Raw genomic sequence first — 19258 nt, forward strand, 5'->3', positions numbered from 1 at the left:
TACAGGCAAGAGGTCATCGATGAATATCACCAAAGTTTAACTGGGAGAACTAAAGTGGCGATAGCCTGCAAAGCTGGGTATGACTACTTGGTGGCACAACTTCCAACCGAGATTAATAAACTACCCAGCTGCTTTCACTATCCTTCTCTGGTTGCCAACTTCTTGGAAGAGTTGAAGACATGACCTGGATGAGGAGGAAGATGACTCGGACAAAGGAGGAGACTACTCGACTCCTCTATCGACTGCACCTAGGAGCTCCCCGCCTCTGACTCCTGGAGTTGGAATGGACTTTCCTTAGGCATCTTATGAATCTTTGCTGCTTTCGTATTTGCTGTATATAGGAAGATGACTAGGATGAAGGTGGAGACTACTCGACTCCTCCGCCGACTGCACCTAGGAGCTCCCCGCCTCCGACTCCAAGAGGTGGAATGGAATTTCCTTAGGCATCTTAGGAATCTCCCCTGCTTTCGTATTTGTTGTATATATTGGATACTTTGTAAATTGTAAGATACTTTATCAAGAAATGAAAAAGTACTTTTGGACTTGAAACAGTTTTCTTCTGTGTCACTTAATTTCAATGAGTTTTCTGGATGACTTAACTTTTAGCAAAGGCTTAAAAAGAACATGTCTCGATCCCGAGTAATCACATGATGCTTTAGCTTTTAGTCTAAGTATAGAACTAATAAAACCAATCGGGCCGTCCAGTTGTTAGTCAACATCTAAATGTCTTGAGATGAGTGCCTAAGCAACTTTCGTAAAGTTAGTTGTCGGTTGCTGGGGGTCGACTAGGACATGGTCAACTGCTCACTTAGTAAATGTTGTTCAGTGAGTTTCTAGAAGCCTTTATTAGGCAGGTGAAAAGTCACAGTTTCAAACGACATGATGCTCTGTCACTTGTTAGAGAGTTAATGATGATGCTTCAATTTTTGAGTGATGTGGCATGGTGCAAAAAGGAGGGTGATGCTTCGAGTTTTGTGTGAAACGTTTATGGTTTCGAGATGAATCTCATCCGTTTATTTTGAAACGAGGCAACGATCCAGATAGGTCCACGTATGTCTCTTGAAGGTTATAAATAACCTATTGAGGATAGAGAAGAACTCTTTACATGTTCTTGCTTTCAAATTTCCAACGCTTCTTCCTTTCAAAACTTTCCAATAGTTTCAAAACCAAAAAATTTTCATAGTTTCTCAAAGTTTCGTCGGTGGTCGTAACGAGGAGAGTATCAATATTCTCCGGCTTATCTATTTGAGAGTCTTGATTAGGAGTCTTGAAGGGTACTATAGGCTCTACGACATCCCAAGAGCCTTTACACTAGCGGCGAGGAATGGGAACGATCCGGTGTATTGCAATGGTCACAATATAGCGCCACTATATTTGGCCCATCTCGAGCATGGACTCTGGCTGCCGCTTCACCCCTTCATAAGGGATACGTGCGCCGCTATGGAGGTTTCGCCTTCTCAGTTCACCCCTAATGTTATGGGAGTCCAAGTGGATTTTATCATCATCTGCTACCGAGTCGGTGTCCTGCCCATCATGAAGTTGCTTGGGCATTTGGTCGGCATTAAGTCGATAAGAAAGGAATCACATTATTTCTTCTATTACACTAGCAACTTTAAATTTGTCATAGATGATTCTGAGTATAATAGGGAATGGAAGGAGCATTTCTTCTGGGTTTTTGGTGTCGGTGATGTCCTCTCCTACTCTTAGCGGACCGAGATAAATAAGGACGCGTTGAGGCCGAGTCCTCTTTATGATGAGGAAAGACGGTAGTTGGAGAAGATCCGGTCCTATGCCAGATCTCGAGAGAGGAGTAACCTCTTTGAATCGGCATCACTACAGGTGGTACGTATCTCAAATGCCTCACCTACTTAAGATGCTAGGGTGAGTTTTCCCTCTGCTGGGAGCTAAGAGAGGGAGGTGAGGGGTGAGGTGTCAGGCTCCGCCATCCGGACCCAGAAGGGGCTGAGGGGATACTTAGAGCCTAAAGAGGCAGATGACATGAGGTCACAAGTGACCGAAATCACTACCCAATTGGTGGGGCGGCAAGTGAGGTCAAAAAGTTGGCGACCAAATATCGAGTCCAACCAGCTGCAGAATAAGCGGCTGGGTCAGTCCGGTTAAACCAGCTGTAGAACAGCGGCCGATCGAGGAGTAGTCAGCCGCTCAAGCTATTTAGCCTGATGAGGTCATCATCATCAATATCCCTTCCTCTCCTGGACTTTGAGAGGTAGCTCCAGTAGCTGAAGTTGCTAAAACTGGGGCCCCTATTAAAGAGGCTGTTGAGTCGACACCTAGGCTTGAGTAGACTCACAGGTTAGGTAAAGAATGAGTTCGGTCGGCTAGGGATAATGAGGAACAAGTAGCGTCCCTTCTCGAATCCAGTGCAGATGAGGCTACTAAAGTGTATGAAGCCATCGAAGGGTAGGAAGGTTTCTGGCCTTTCCCTCAATAGATCTCGGATTTCGATTCTTGAGATTGGGAGGATGCGAAGGTGATGCTGGTGGGAGTGCCGCTGGGCCCTTGTTCACCTAAGAGGGAACTTCTTAAGGGAGACAACTTCATCCTTTCAGTGTCTCTCTATAGGGAGACTTCGATTTTGGAGTCCCTCTCGGCCCCAATCATAGCTATTCAGCAGTTCACCCTACCAAAGGATGAGTGGGTGCTCAAGAGGATGCCAAGCTTTGGCTTGCATCTAGCTCTTAAGGCCCACTTGGTTCAAGGGTCTCTACTAGAGTAGGAGCTGTATGAGTGGCTCAAGTATATGCATCATTCTCCGCAAGGGTGGCACACAAAGCTGGCCAAGGAGAAGACGACCAAGGAAGAGGCGAAAAGGAAAGTTGACACCTTGGATGCTAAATTAAATAGCATCGAGGCCCGTTGGCACCAAGAAATAGATGCAAGGGATAGAGTCCTTGAGGGGCTCTGATCCTATAGCGCCAAGCTGAAGGGGGAGGTTAGTCATCTCCAGCGGGGGATCTCTGAGCGGGATGACCAACTAACAGCTTTGGCTGAGGAGGTTAAGTCTGAGAGGCGCCACAAGGTAGCGGCCGAGGACGACACTCAATCGAGTCGTCTATCGGTCGGGCAGCTAAGGTGAGATCTTGAAGAAGAGCAGTCTGCTCACCAAGCTTGTTTGACAATCATCAAGGACCTGGACGGCTGACTTTCTCACTTGGACTCGGAGTGGTATAGGGCAAAGATAGTCGATGATTGGTGTCATAGCCCATTGGGTAGAACTGAGGTGACTTTGGCGTGTAAGGCTAGAGTCGACTATTTTGCCATGCTAATTCCTCCTAGCTCTCATCCTTCGCCTAACCACTTTTATCCTTCTTGAGTCTCCTGCTACCTCAATCTCCTAAGGGATATTGAAATAAGCGGAGGAGAGTTGAATTTGGCATTAGCTAACGACGATGATGAGTCAAGGAATTTTCTTGATGAAGAACCTATCGCATCCCCTTCTGCTTCTACAGTCGAAGCCCTTGCTGATTCTTCTACCACTGTTGAGACTGCCGCCCCGACCGAGACTGCCGCTCGAGGGGGATTGTCACCTCAGGCTAAGAAAGTTAAGGGCTTGTATCTATTTTTTGTTTTCTTTGTAAATATCGACATGCTTTGTAAATACTTTGGCATGGATATTGTAAACAGCTTGTAATGAAGTTTGCCTTTTGGAATAAAAATTGACTTTGTTCTCACTCTTGAGTTTGTCTCCTGTTTTTTTATTTTTCTTTTCTTTGCTAACTTGTTTCACTGATTCAGTGAGTCGAGTGTTAGCGTTGTAGTGAGCCAATCATGTTGTGTCAACCCGAATGTTAGGGGTTCGAGACGACTAGTTCTCTTTGCCCCTTACTTTGGCCAAGTGATTGGGTCTTTGGTCGATGAGGATATGGCAAGTTGTAGTGTTTTTGTTGAAGACTAGTGAGTAGTCATACTTCATGCCTTAGGTTTATTCAGGATGATACCATGGGCATTTTAAATAGAATAAAAACCCTGAGGTTGGGTGCCCGAGACTTTCGTAGATGCCTAGGTATTTAGTATAATTATAATGGTCGAGGGATGATTGTGGATGTCAACCATATGGCGAGTGCCTTAGGTTTATTCCTGAAAAAACACCAAGGTCTTAGTATTCAACCAAAGTTGAATGCCTAGAACTTACTGAGGTTGACTAGGTCTTTCACCCTATAGAGGGCCGCCATGAGGGCAATTTAGACAAGATGACAACCCTGAGGTTGAGTACCTAAGACTTACGTAGACGCCTGGGTCTTCAAGATAACCAAAATGGTTGAAAGATGACTGTGGGGGTTGACCACATGGTGAGTGCCTTGGGTTTATTCCTAAAAAGGTACCAAGGATTTGTATTCAACTGAAGTTGAATGGCTAGAACTTATTGAAGTTGACTAAGTCTTTTACAACCCTGAGCCAGTGCCTAGGATTTGCTGAACTTGACTAGGTCTTTCGCCCTACAAAGGGCCGCCCTGATAGGAAAATGGTGAAATGACAACCCTAAGGTTGGGTTCCTAGGTCTTACGTAGACGCCTGGGTTTTTAAGATATCCAAAATGGTCTAAAGATAACTATGGGAGTCGACCATATGGTGAGTACCTTGGGTTTATTCCTGAAAAGGAACAAAGGGATTTGTATTCCTACATAGATTAAGTACTACAAGAGTGCAAGATAGCAACAGAGTCAGTCTCAATAAAAATTTCATTAATATTTTTTAAATGAACTTTATAGAGTTGTTGAAAATGACACAACGAGGTTATTGAAAGTAACGCCACAAGTGCTTGATATTTTAGGGATGTTGGAGGACTCTCCTGTCTAGGGCCCTTAGTCAATAGGTGTAACCTCGAAGCTCTTCTAGAACTGTGTAAGGGCCTTCCCAGTTGGGTGCTAGCTTGCTTCTATGAGTGTCTTTGTCAAAAATAGCTTTGAGGAGGACGAGATCGCCAGCATTGAATCTCCTTGGTCGGATTTTGCTATTGTAATAGCAAGGAATTTGTTACTGATTGGTGACTTGGGCTCCAATATATCTCTCAGGACACAAACATGCAACTAAAGGTTGAGAATCTACCAATCTATTCTTTAACTATGTCAGATTAGGCTACTGATGTCAGCATTAGTGCCATATTCAAAGGATTTATCATCAACATGATTTTCATATAGCCTAACCATGAAACTTGATGAGCCAAAGGTATTTGATGACCCCAAGAATAATCCTTAGGCAAAACACCTTGGACAGAATGATAATCGCGCTTTGAGCCCTATGAATTGCCTACAAAGAAGTCAATATAAGTAATTAAGGCAACCAAAAGCCAATTTCCATCAATGAAAGGTTATTACCTGTAGAAAATGATGAATTTATGTATCTAGTTGGAGAGTACATTGATAGATTCGCTTGGAGTTATGAAGACATGCTTGGGCTGGACCTAAAAGTCGCTACACATCACCTCAATATTAAATCTAGTGTCAAGCCGGTCAAGAAAAAATAATGATGCTTCTACCCTGAGTTGATGGAGCATATCTAGATAGAGATTCGTAACTCATTAAGTGTGGATTCATTTATGATGAGCAACATCCAAATTGTCTAGCCAGCATTATCATTATGACAAAGAAAAATGGCAAGATTCGGATGTCATGGTTACAGATGTCATGGTTGACAAATCATGTGGGAGGATGTCATTCATGGATCTCTTTCGAATATAACCAAATTGAGATTCATCTGGATGATCAGAAGTCCACGGTCTTCAGAACACCTTTAGGAGTATATTGTTATACAGTAATGCCCTTTAGTCTGAAGAATATTGGAGGCACCTACCAACATATGATGAACGTCATCTTACATGAGCATTTGTGCAAGACAATGGTATGCTATGCTGATGACCTTGTAATCAAAACTAGTTGCAAAGAGGATCATCTTAACGATTTGAGAATAGTGTTTGAAATCATGCAAAAACACCAACTCAAGATGATCCCAACCAAGTACTTTTTGAGGGTATCACTAGGAAAATTCCTTATGTCTATTATCACATCTAAAGGATGTTGACCTAAAGAAATTAAAGCTATCCAGGAGATGTGCCTCCTAGAAGTCTTAAGGAACTTAGAGGTTTGTAAGGACGTCTAGCTTCAATCCACAGATTCATAATTAAGATGTCTAGAAAATGTCATCCATTCCAAAGGTTGATGAAAAAATCCGTTTTATTTGTTTAGGACAATGCACATAAAAAAATCTTTCGATGAGATCAAAGAGTATACAAAGAGGTCACCTATTCTAGCCTCACAAATATCAGGTAAACAATTTTTACTCTACGTTAGGCGTATGGACCATTCCCTTAGAGCACTTCTTGGTCAGAGGAATAATGACAGCCATGAACAAGCTATTTACTATTTGAGCCAGACTATGATCAGTGCCGAGCATCATTACAATCTGGTTAAAAAGAAATGTTTATCCTTCATCTTTGCTGTACGGAAAATGTTCAATTACCTATTCAGCCAATCAACCCACATCATTTCAAAGGTTAATCATCTACAAGTACTCATCACAAAGCATGTATCTTGAAACTCCAGGATTGCAAAATGGACCACACTACTGTTCTACTACAATATGATGACATTTATACCTTAGAAAATAGTTAAAGGACAACCAATATTGTTCAACCAAAAAAATTTACAAAAGTAAACAAAAGGAGGGTTAGGGGATTCAAACTCATGAAAAATTAGATATGTGTCTAATTCCTTTAGGACCAAGTCACAAGCTTTTGTGCGGTTATGTTAAGAGATTATAAGCTAATTTTACATTTTTTCTAATATCATATCAAAAGAATTCTGGTTACCTAAAATTTCTTTCTAACTCTCCACTTCCCTCTCAACTAACTATCTCTCAGTCTCATGTCTCCCCCTCTCACTCCCCCACACCATTTCTCTCTCCCTTTCTCTCTGCTAAGGAAAGTTCATTAAAATTTTCTTTGACCAAAGTAGGCAACCCAAGAGAATAGACAACCACAGTCAACCACTACCACATATTGCTACATGAGATCGAGAAAACTAGAAACTCATCATCTCATCATAGAAATCTCTATTATTCTCTTTCCTCTCCTCTAGTCAGATCAGAGACGACACAAGCTAGCTACATTAGACTCAAGGCAATTGAAAGAAAGAAAGGTAATGAATTAATTGTTTACAAATTACTCTTTCTGCTTGTTGTTGGAAAGTAACGGTCACCATATCAATAGTAACCATCCAACTCTACAGTAATCACCAACCACAAACCCACTAATCATCACTATAGCAACACTGCAGCCATAGTACACACCTACCACAAGATCACTTGTATATAGCCCCCCAGCCTTAAGTTCAGTTCATGCTAATAGCAAGCAAGAGAGAGATAGGGTGGAGAGAGAGAGAGAGAGAGAGAGAGAGAGAGAGAGAGAGAGAGAGAGAGAGAGAGAGAGAGAGTTTCTTCGTATAAGGAGAGATTATAACTCCTAAATTTTTGTCATAGTTGATTCTTCTATTCTTGCCCGTGATTTTTACTCTAAATTCATTTATGTGGTTTTTCATATAAAAATATGTGTGTTCAATTTTATTATTTTTGCAATAATATTCGCTGTGACTCTGCTTTATCGTGCCCTAATTTTTCCCAACAAGTGGTATTAGATCCCGCGTTAGGGTGCATGTAACTACTTGTTGTATGTTTTATGGCTGTCACCAAAGGTGTATCCTCCGCATTAGAAAATAAGCTAGATTATAAGTTATCCTTTGAAGGCACTAGGTACTATTCATGAGTACGATACTATTCATGAATATAGTTACTGTTTACATGAAATAGTAGAAGTTACCGTTCGTGATAGAAGGAATCGCGATGAAGTTCAAGATTGAGAAATTTAACAAGAATAATCTCTCACTGTCAAAATTGAAGATAAAGACTATCTTGAGAAATGACAATTGTCTAGCACTCATCAGTGTTAAGGCCAGAAGACATCACAGACAATAAGAAGTAGAACTAGATAGACAAAAATACTATTGTAAATCTCCATCTGGTATTAGCAAATATGGTTCTATCAAGCATAGAGGAGAAGATAACAGCAAAGGAGATATCAGATACTCTAACAAAGCTATATGATGCAAATCCTTGCACAAAAAATCTTTATATGGAGGAATCTACATTACTGCCTGACTGCATTAATACCCTAAACACACTATTCTCCCAATTTACAGCATTAGGGCATACAATTGGTATAAATGAACGTACATAAATTCTACTTTATGGTCTACCTAACTCGTGTGATCAGCTCGTCATCAATCTAACAAACAACATCCCTATGGACCATTTAGTCTTCAACAACATTGAAGTTGTCATTCTAGAGGAAGAAAAATCATGCAATAATAAGGAAGAGAGATTGGCAAGTTTGCAATAAGCGTAGGCCTTATCGGTGACGAGAGGGAGATCAAGGGAATGTGGCTCTAGTGGGAGTCATACCCATGGCAGATCAAAATTAAGAACTAAAAAAGAATATCAAATGCTACTGCTATTGCAAAAGAGGCATGTAAAATCAGAGTGTTGGCACAATAAGAAGAGTGGTGATAAAAAGTCTTCAGAGCTATCAACATCTCAAGGATGCGTCATAAGCACATCAGATGATGATGAAATTTTATACAGTGGAGCAACAACTATTGATGAAGACAGAAAAAGTTTGCTAATACCTGACTTTTAGATTCAATATCCTCTTGCCACATGACCTTCCGAAGAAAATAGTTCCACAAATATGAACCTACCTCAGGCGGATCAATATTTACAGGTAATGATCATGCCTTGAAATTTTCTAGTATTGGTATTATTAAAATTAAAATATTTGATATTACAATATGCACCATTCAAGATGTATGAAACGTGAAAGGCTTGAAGAAGAATCTATTGTCTTAAGAATAACTGGATGAGCACGGATGCAAGAACCATACAGAAAATGGGATCATAAAAATTGTCAGAGGGGCGCTTGTTATAATAAAAGAAGAAAAGATAGCTGCAAATCTATAGATGCTTAAGGGTAAAATCCTATAGGAAGCTTATTCATGAGTACCATCAACTAACCATATAGAAGAGAACAAATCATGATATGGTACTGTAAATTAGACTACTTGTCAGAACGAGACTTGAAAATTGTCTCCGATCAGAAGCTGCTACCTAGGCTCAAATCAGTAGCTCTTCCCTTCTGCGAACATTGTGTTACAAGTAAGCAGCATTAGCTGAAGTTTAACATATTGAGTTCTAGAAGCAAGGCTATTCTAGAACTAATTTATTCTGATGTATGGTAAGCACCAGTTACGTACATAGGAGGAGCAAAGTACTTTGTGCACTTTATTGATAATTACTCTAGGAGATCTTAGGTTTACACTATCAAGAAGAAGGCAAATGTGTTCCTAGTCTTTAAAGCTTTCAAAACTTGAGCCAAGCTTGAATCTAGAAAAAAGATCAAGTGCTTGAGGTCAAATAATGGAGGAGAATACGCAGAGAGTAAATTTTTTACATTCTGCAAGCAAGAAGGTATCAAAAAATAATTCAGTACTACATATACTCCTCAACAAAATAGAATAGTGAAATGGATGAAGAAAATTTTATTGAAAAGAATAAGAGCAATGTTGATAACTGCAGATCCGGATAATTTTTTTTTGTAGAAGTAATAAAACCTACCTGTTATATGGTGAATAAATCTCCATCAACCGCAAAGGAGTTAAAGACACCAATGGAGATGTGAACTGGCAAGTGTGACGCCCAAGGGTTCACACAAGGCTACAGTCCCAGATGAAACCCGGATTGTCAAACCCGCTAAGCACCAACCACCATGCTACGACATGTTTCACCATCACAATCACAATCACTAGATATACACAGAAGAAGCATAAAAAATATCAATAATAAGCCCAACTAAAATAGAATATAAATATCTCTGAGTATAACTGGATCTCAAATACAATGAGTCAAATAAACAAAGTCTCACAAAAGCTCTCAATTCTAAACTAAAATACCAATCTAGAGTCTGAAAATATCAACTACATGTGGAGTTCTGTAATTACTACAAAGTATAATAAGTAGCTAATTGGACAACTAAGAAGTCCCATCAACCTGCGACTCTCCATGCGCCAGACTCGCAACCTAAAAGAGGGGAAACAACGAGTGTCAAAGCGCTAGCGAGATCATCACTACCTCTTCACAGGGGAAGGGGTAGGAATATATAAGAAAATAGAGTCAGTACTTACATATCTCAAATCATTCATATAGCTCTCTATGAAAAACAAATAGTCAAGGAAACATACTCAAATCTCCAACATAAAGAATAAATACATAATCTCTAATTACATCCGAGTAGTCTGCTCTAATATAAGAGGATGTCAACCAAATCAAAACAAATATAACTGCCGTTTATAACGGGTGTGCCAAAATCTCAAAGGAAATACCCAACTCGCGGGTAATTTATCATAGAAGTAAAACTTACAACTGATCAAATATCTATGTGTGCATCCTATAGTGATACTCTTGTAATGCTCTTACTCAATTGCTTTGCGACAATAGGATTTATTATCTTCCTATTTTGGATACATGTAATAACAATACTATTGTACTACTCTTACTCAATCGTTCTGCGGTAATAGGTTTTATCTTCCTATTTCCGGATACGTGAAAGATCAAATACTAGTCATGTGTATTTATAAATTTTAACTTCTGACAAAAGTGTGTTAATTTAAGACAAACCAAGCCTAAGTGCACATATCTCGGTGTACGAGTCCACATCCGATGTTCACCATCATCCCGGGTATTTAACAAGTTTTAACATTGTAGTTAATCATCACAAGGTCGAGAGAAACGCTCGACAAACTGAAATCAAACCAAAACCATACACAGGCCAACATCAGACTGGCGGTCGACCGTGGCAGTTAACCGTCCAGAGACTAGCCAGGTCTCTGCCCTGCACACGGTTGGCCGTGGCGGTCGACCATGGTGGTCGACCGTAGTGGTTGACCGTGTGTCGTGTTTACGTTGTGTTTTTATGATTCAAACATGGTAAAAATTTCATGAAACTTACATACAAACATGTTACAGCAGATAGAAATATCTTGAAACAAAATCAACATATATAACCATGATTTTATGCATTATATTTATATTCAAAACCCTAAAACATGCATAAAAGCTCAAAACGATGAATCAAACTTCTTTCTTTAGATTAACCACGTTTTAAAATCATCTTCAGATCATAAATACATCTGTAAAATTTGTTCTCAACCTTTTTAGAATGAAAAGACCAAATCTTTATACATATAATACAAACGAGTTGTCTTTTATTCATAATCTAGTCATTTAGGCTCTACAAAATATGTTTAAATCTCTTTAAAAATGTTTTGAAAACTGGGAGGGGTATTAGCAGATATGATACTCGCCTGAGATTGTCGAAAAATATTTTAGAAGCAAGGTTGAAAGAGATGTCCACTCCAAAAGCTAAAAATCAAGAAAAAATCCCACTCGAAAGCCTCCAATCTTCTCTAAGAAATCAAACTTGGGTTTGGGGGTTTTGGTGGCTGTTAGGGTTCTTATGAAAACTGAGAAAAACGTGAAAGAACTCATATATATATCAGGGAAAACGAATATGGGTTTAGAAATCCGAAACCAACTCCAAATAGGAGAAAAATTCTCTGCAGGTTTCGTGGTCGACCGTGGCGGTCGACTGGCTGCAGTCGACCATAGCGGTCGATCGGACTGGGCATTTCTAGTTTTTTATGAGTTTGGCCATTGTGCATGTTTTGACTCTTTTCTCTCTCATGTATGAACTCGTTCATACTCAAAACACATGGTATTATACTCATATACCATTAAATGATATTTATCATACTAAATATCCATATATCATAATTAATCTCATATTAATATATCATTCAAAAATTATCAGGGTTTTACATTTAACCGCCCTTAATAGGATTTCGTCCTCGAAATTCAGCAGTTGCATTACAAAGCTCAAAAACTAGGAAAAACACATTAAGAAGGTGTATTTCATACATAGAAAACCTTCTGCACCTATCTCATAGTATTAGCACAATGATATTTAAAGTTAACAACTTAGAATGCAAACATTCTCACCTAAATCCCTAACTAAACAAAATTGATACGTCGAGCGAAATAATCCAAACAAGGAAACCCTCATGTATATACCATATGTTTCAAATGATTAAGGATCTGGTGAGAATATCCTCATTCTAGTGTTAAAGGTAAATATAAATGTGTCTAAACAACATAGATAATGACAATTACCAAAGCATTAACATAATACCTGTCCAAACAGGTGCGGGTAGTCACGACGAACATCCTTCTCGTGCTCCCAAGAAATCTTTTCGGCTCCTTGCCGGTTCCACTGAACTTTCACTAATGGAATGACTTTATTTCTAAGCTTTTTATTCTCTCTAGCAAGTATGCATACCGAAATCTCTACGGTAGTCAAGTAATTCTGAATCTTAATCTCTGTGAGTCAATCACTCTCTGCTGCTCATTATCTCGCAGATGCTTCTTAAGCATCGAAATATGAAAAACATCGTGTACACTCGACAACGATGCTGGTAGGTCTAACCTGTAAGAAACAGCTCAAATATGCTCAATGATCCCAAAAGGACCAACATATCTCGGGGCAAGCTTCCCTCGTCTACCGAAACGTTGAACGACCTTTATCGGTGATACTTTCAACATAACTAAGTCTCTGACCTGAAACTCTAAAGGTCATCTTCGTGGATCTGCATATCTCTTTTGCCGACTCTGGGCTGCAAGAATGCACTCTCGAATCAATACTACCTTTTCTGTGGTCTGTCTAACTAACTTCGGACCAATAAATAGACTATCCTTTGGCTCTGCCCAACATATGGGTGATCTACAAGGTCTCCCGTACAAAGCTTAATACGGTGCCATCCCGATAGTAGCTTAATAACTATTATTATATGCAAATTCAATCAGTAGGATGTAATCCTCCCAGGTACCCTGAAAATCCATAATGCACGCTCTCAGCATGTCCTCTAAGATCTGATTCACCCTCTCGGTCTGACCATCTGTCTGGGGTTAAAAAACATTGCTAAATGACAACTGACTGCCAAAAGCATCCCGAAAACTCCTCCAAAAATAAGATGTGAAGACTGAGCCCCGATCTAATACAATCGTCTTCGAGACTCCATGCAATCTAACAATCTCCCGAATGAAGATCCTCTCATACATATCTGCCATATAAGTCGTCCTCACTAGTAAGAAATGTGCAGACTTAGTCAATCTATCCACTATAACCCAAATAGAATCATTTCCTTTCTTTGACTTAGGCAACTCCACTATGAAATCCATGGAAATATCTGCCTACTTCCACTCAGGAATGGGTAAAGGTTGTAGGGTTCCTACAGGTGTAGGCGTCAAAAAATGCTGAAAGATATCCAAATACAGCTCAAGAGGAAATCATCCAAAAAGGTAGAAGAACATAAGTCTTTACTGTCTCGCACGCGAGACAGACTTGACTGTCTCGCCGTGCGAGATAGTCTTTACTGTCTCGCCATGCGAGATAGTGTTTACTGTCTCGCACGCGAGACAGTGTTCACTGTCTCGCACGCGAGACAGCTTTCAAAGGTTCAGAACTGTTTTATAACCGCCGAAGACAGTCTTTGCTGTCTCCCCCCCGCGAGACAGTCTTCACTGTCTCGCCGTGCGAGACAGAATTTACTGTCTCGCACGTAAGACAGCATTCAGATGGTCAAAACTACCTTTGCAACTGCCCTACACGTGGCCACTAACTGTTCAAGAACGTGGTAAACGTCGTGGGCGAGAATCACGGAGATAACTGCCAAAATAACGGAGTTTGAAATGTGGGAAGGCAGTTAAAACAAAAACTGCCTGCGGTTACTATTTCCGAGACAGTATTTACTGTCTCGCGGGTCGAGACAGCAAACACTGTCTCGCCCAGCGAGACAGCAAACACTGTCTCGCCCAGCGAGACAGCAAACACCGTCTCGCGAACCTGTTTTCTACCAACTGTTCTTGGAGGTTATAAATACCCTCCTAAGGCCATTTTTTCAGGGGGCTGATGATTGTGAGTACTTCAGAGCAATCCAGAGCAATCAAGAGCAGAGAGAGAGTAGAGGTGCTGATCTTACGGCCAATCCTTGAAATTGAGCTTTGACTTGATTTTAAGAAGAACGACTATCTTACATCGATAAGATATCGTTTCAATTTCTCACTTCGATAAACGAAGTCAGAATCATAAACCCCTCACGGTTCAATCAGAATCTGTGACTTGGTGGTCCACGAGTCAAAGCGCTCCCGGCACAGGCAAAGATCCCACGAAAGAAGTGATCCAAACAACGATCCTGCGTTTATTTTCTCAAGAGTTGTAATTTTCTTTTTGTTGTGTAAAAGAGTCTTATAAAAAGGCTGTTTTCTTTGAATTTATTGTAATCGACCGAAGATATAATGAATTCGACAACAAATTCGACTTTTGGCGAAAACAAACTGGCGACCACTACAGATGAAGACTTTCGCTTAATTGTTGCTGAGAATTCTACTCGCAACCTCTCTGCTCATAATGACTCTTCTCCAGTTAAAGAGTCATTAAATCAAAGCCCGCCGGCATTGACGAAAAGAGCTCGTCAGAGACAACGCCAACGCCGTGCTCGCCAAATGGCTAAGGCCTTGGAACAAACCGACGGGGTTCGGTATCACGCGGACCTAAAGTCGAGGAGACATCGAATGGTTCAGTTGTCTTAACAACCAATCACTCATGTCTCTGCTAAACTCACGACGGAGGAATGGACTATTGTCAAAAGGACTCGTTCAACCCTCAAAGAATGTATACGAAAACGTCGGGCAAACGCTGCTCATGCTCGTGCTCTCTCACAACAAAGACGAGAAAGGAGGAAGGAAACGGTGACCAAAGAACCACCAAAACTCCGCCAAGTTTGGATTCCGAAGTCTGGACTTATGCAAAATCAGCATTCGGAGCCCGTTAAGACCCCATACCCACAAGGGGGTGGTTCTAGACGTGCGACTCCCAACATGACCTTGGATCGCTCAAAGACAAAAATAAATTATCCTAAGAATGCCAACAAGGTTTTATACCCCCAGAAGAAGACGCATTCACCAAATGATATCGTCATACCTTGGAGATCATTCCAACAGACGATACGATTTTTTGGCAATCATACCGATGAATCGTATTATCAAGTTGGGGTTGTGAATAATTTTCGAAAAAGAGTTATTCGAGAGATAAACTCTCGTTGTTCCTGTGCGCGACTCGTTAAAACAGCATTATCAGAATGTGACTGTTTCAAACGAGAAGTCATCCCACGAAAAATCTCTGTATTATCGAAGCCTAAGCCGAGACATTTCCCCAAAAGAAAATCAGCTGCCCAAGATGATGAATTCCCTGAAGTCACCATCAACGTGGCTGATAAAAGAAAGTCTAAGCGGCATTCAAGTGATTCAAATCCCGACTTTTCCCCAGAAGGAAAAGTCAATTCAAGAATCGCCCGACGGAAGTCTCGACTCCATCCAGGAGCTATCAAGAGAATGCATGAAGGGATGTCGTCAGAGGGTGAACTCTCGGACACTTGTTCTGCAATCGCTTCGGATGGTACAATATCTAGCACAGGACAAATCAGAGAAGTATTCACAATCACTGCTGATCAGTTCACTCAAATACTTCAGGAAGCTCTAGCCAAACAACGTGAAGAAATTAGAGCAGAAGTGAAGACAGAGATAAAGTTGTCTATTCAACAAATGAAAGAATTGCTAGCGCAACGATCTCAACTTCCTGAGTCCGGTCAGCAAGCTGAATGACAAAATCAATGCTTTGATGACGGCTCAAGAAGTTAAGAAGACGGGTATTCCATGTCCTTATCCGAGGGAATGGGATTCAATACCATACCCGACCAAATTCAATCTGATTAACTTTACACCGTTTGAGGGGAAGAGTTCGCCGATTATTCGTTCCATGAACGAGAGGTCCACAAATTGAACGATCAAACCTTTAAACAGTTAGGATCGTCTCAAATTCCCATCTTGGTCAAACCTTTAAACAGTTAGGACCAAAGCCAAAATCCCCTCTCGATTCGTTCCATGAACGAGAGGTCCACAAATTGAACGATCAAACCTTTAAACAGTTAGGATCGTCTCAAATTCCCATCTTGGTCAAACCTTTAAACAGTTAGGACCAAAGCCAAAATCCCCTCTCGATTCGTTCCATGAACGAGAGGTCCACAAATTGAACGATCAAACCTTTAAACAGTTAGGATCGTCTCAAATTCCCATCTTGGTCAAACCTTTAAACAGTTAGGACCAAAGCCAAAATCCCCTCTCGATTCGTTCCATGAACGAGAGGTCCACAAATTGAACGATCAAACCTTTAAACAGTTAGGATCGTCTCAAATTCCCATCTTGGTCAAACCTTTAAACAGTTAGGACCAAAGCCAAAATCCCCTCTCGATTCGTTCCATGAACGAGAGGTCCACAAATTGAACGATCAAACCTTTAAACAGTTAGGATCGTCTCAAATTCCCATCTTGGTCAAACCTTTAAACAGTTAGGACCAAAGCCAAAATCCCCTCTCGATTCGTTCCATGAACGAGAGGTCCACAAATTGAACGATCAAACCTTTAAACAGTTAGGATCGTCTCAAATTCCCATCTTGGTCAAACCTTTAAACAGTTAGGACCAAAGCCAAAATCCCCTCTCGATTCGTTCCATGAACGAGAGGTCCACAAATTGAACGATCAAACCTTTAAACAGTTAGGATCGTCTCAAATTCCCATCTTGGTCAAACCTTTAAACAGTTAGGACCAAAGCCAAAATCCCCTCTCGATTCGTTCCATGAACGAGAGGTCCACAAATTGAACGATCAAACCTTTAAACAGTTAGGATCGTCTCAAATTCCCATCTTGGTCAAACCTTTAAACAGTTAGGACCAAAGCCAAAATCCCCTCTCGATTCGTTCCATGAACGAGAGGTCCACAAATTGAACGATCAAACCTTTAAACAGTTAGGATCGTCTCAAATTCCCATCTTGGTCAAACCTTTAAACAGTTAGGACCAAAGCCAAAATCCCCTCTCGATTCGTTCCATGAACGAGAGGTCCACAAATTGAACGATCAAACCTTTAAACAGTTAGGATCGTCTCAAATTCCCATCTTGGTCAAACCTTTAAACAGTTAGGACCAAAGCCAAAATCCCCTCTCGATTCGTTCCATGAACGAGAGGTCCACAAATTGAACGATCAAACCTTTAAACAGTTAGGATCGTCTCAAATTCCCATCTTGGTCAAACCTTTAAACAGTTAGGACCAAAGCCAAAATCCCCTCTCGATTCGTTCCATGAACGAGAGGTCCACAAATTGAACGATCAAACCTTTAAACAGTTAGGATCGTCTCAAATTCCCATCTTGGTCAAACCTTTAAACAGTTAGGACCAAAGCCAAAATCCCCTCTCGATTCGTTCCATGAACGAGAGGTCCACAAATTGAACGATCAAACCTTTAAACAGTTAGGATCGTCTCAAATTCCCATCTTGGTCAAACCTTTAAACAGTTAGGACCAAAGCCAAAATCCCCTCTCGATTCGTTCCATGAACGAGAGGTCCACAAATTGAACGATCAAACCTTTAAACAGTTAGGATCGTCTCAAATTCCCATCTTGGTCAAACCTTTAAACAGTTAGGACCAAAGCCAAAATCCCCTCTCGATTCGTTCCATGAACGAGAGGTCCACAAATTGAACGATCAAACCTTTAAACAGTTAGGATCGTCTCAAATTCCCATCTTGGTCAAACCTTTAAACAGTTAGGACCAAAGCCAAAATCCCCTCTCGATTCGTTCCATGAACGAGAGGTCCACAAATTGAACGATCAAACCTTTAAACAGTTAGGATCGTCTCAAATTCCCATCTTGGTCAAACCTTTAAACAGTTAGGACCAAAGCCAAAATCCCCTCTCGATTCGTTCCATGAACGAGAGGTCCACAAATTGAACGATCAAACCTTTAAACAGTTAGGATCGTCTCAAATTCCCATCTTGGTCAAACCTTTAAACAGTTAGGACCAAAGCCAAAATCCCCTCTCGATTCGTTCCATGAACGAGAGGTCCACAAATTGAACGATCAAACCTTTAAACAGTTAGGATCGTCTCAAATTCCCATCTTGGTCAAACCTTTAAACAGTTAGGACCAAAGCTAAAATCCCCTCTCGATTCATCCCATGAACGAGAGGTCCACAAATTGAACGATCAAACCTTTAAACAGTTAGGATCGTCTCAAATTCCTATTTGGTCAAACCTTTAAACAGTTAAGACCGAAGCCAAAATCCCCTCTCGATTCGTTCCATGAACGAGAGGTCCACAAATGGGATGATCAAACCTTTAAACAGTTAGGATCATCTCAGAACTCCCACTTGGTCAAACCTTACTACAGTTAGGACCAAAACCAAAATCCCCTTTCGATTCCTTCCATGAACGAGAGGTCCAGCTTCGATTTGTGCAATCAAAACTATAAAAGTTAAGATTGCTTCCAATCTCAATTGATCAAACCTTATTCAGATTCTCTGAATAGAAATCCCAATTCAAATTGCCTTTGTACCAGGAGATAGAATATAAAATTCTTCCTCTCCGATTCCGGGTTCATCTCTGCCAACAAACAAGAGACCAGGAGATAGAATATAAAATTCTTCCTCTCCGATTCTGGGTTCATCTCTACCAACAAAAAAGAGACCTGAATACTCTAATAGGTACACGAGTCTAAACTGTTTTCCTACCCTCAACAGGAAGATTCTGGAGAATATTACTCAGAATATTCTTAAGAATAACCTGAATACTCAAAATAGTGTCAACTTGACGACAAGAGCTGATTTCACAAGTACAAGTTCCAGCTTTAATTCAAGATCTCTACAATCGACAAGCGATAAACGCGATGCCGGGAAGAATCTTAACTATTCTACAAAGCACTGAATAGATTGAGAGACAAAGAGATCAAAAGTTGAAGCCACCTACGGGTTCCTCTACACGATCTACTCAACCAAGCATTGAAAGGATCGTAAGTAAGATCTATCTTATCCAAAGCATCCCAGAACTCCTCTATAAAAGATTGAGTCTGGAATACTTTGGAGGGGGTATCTGTAGGCGTCAAAAAATGCTGAAAGATATCCAAATACAGCTCAAGAGGAAATCATCCAAAAAGGCAGAAAAAACACAAGTCTTGACTGTCTCGCCGTGCGAGACAG

Source organism: Asparagus officinalis, chromosome 3 (genome assembly GCF_001876935.1).
Source record: "Asparagus officinalis chromosome 3, Aspof.V1, whole genome shotgun sequence".
In the NCBI taxonomy this organism is placed as follows: Eukaryota; Viridiplantae; Streptophyta; class Magnoliopsida; order Asparagales; family Asparagaceae; genus Asparagus; species Asparagus officinalis.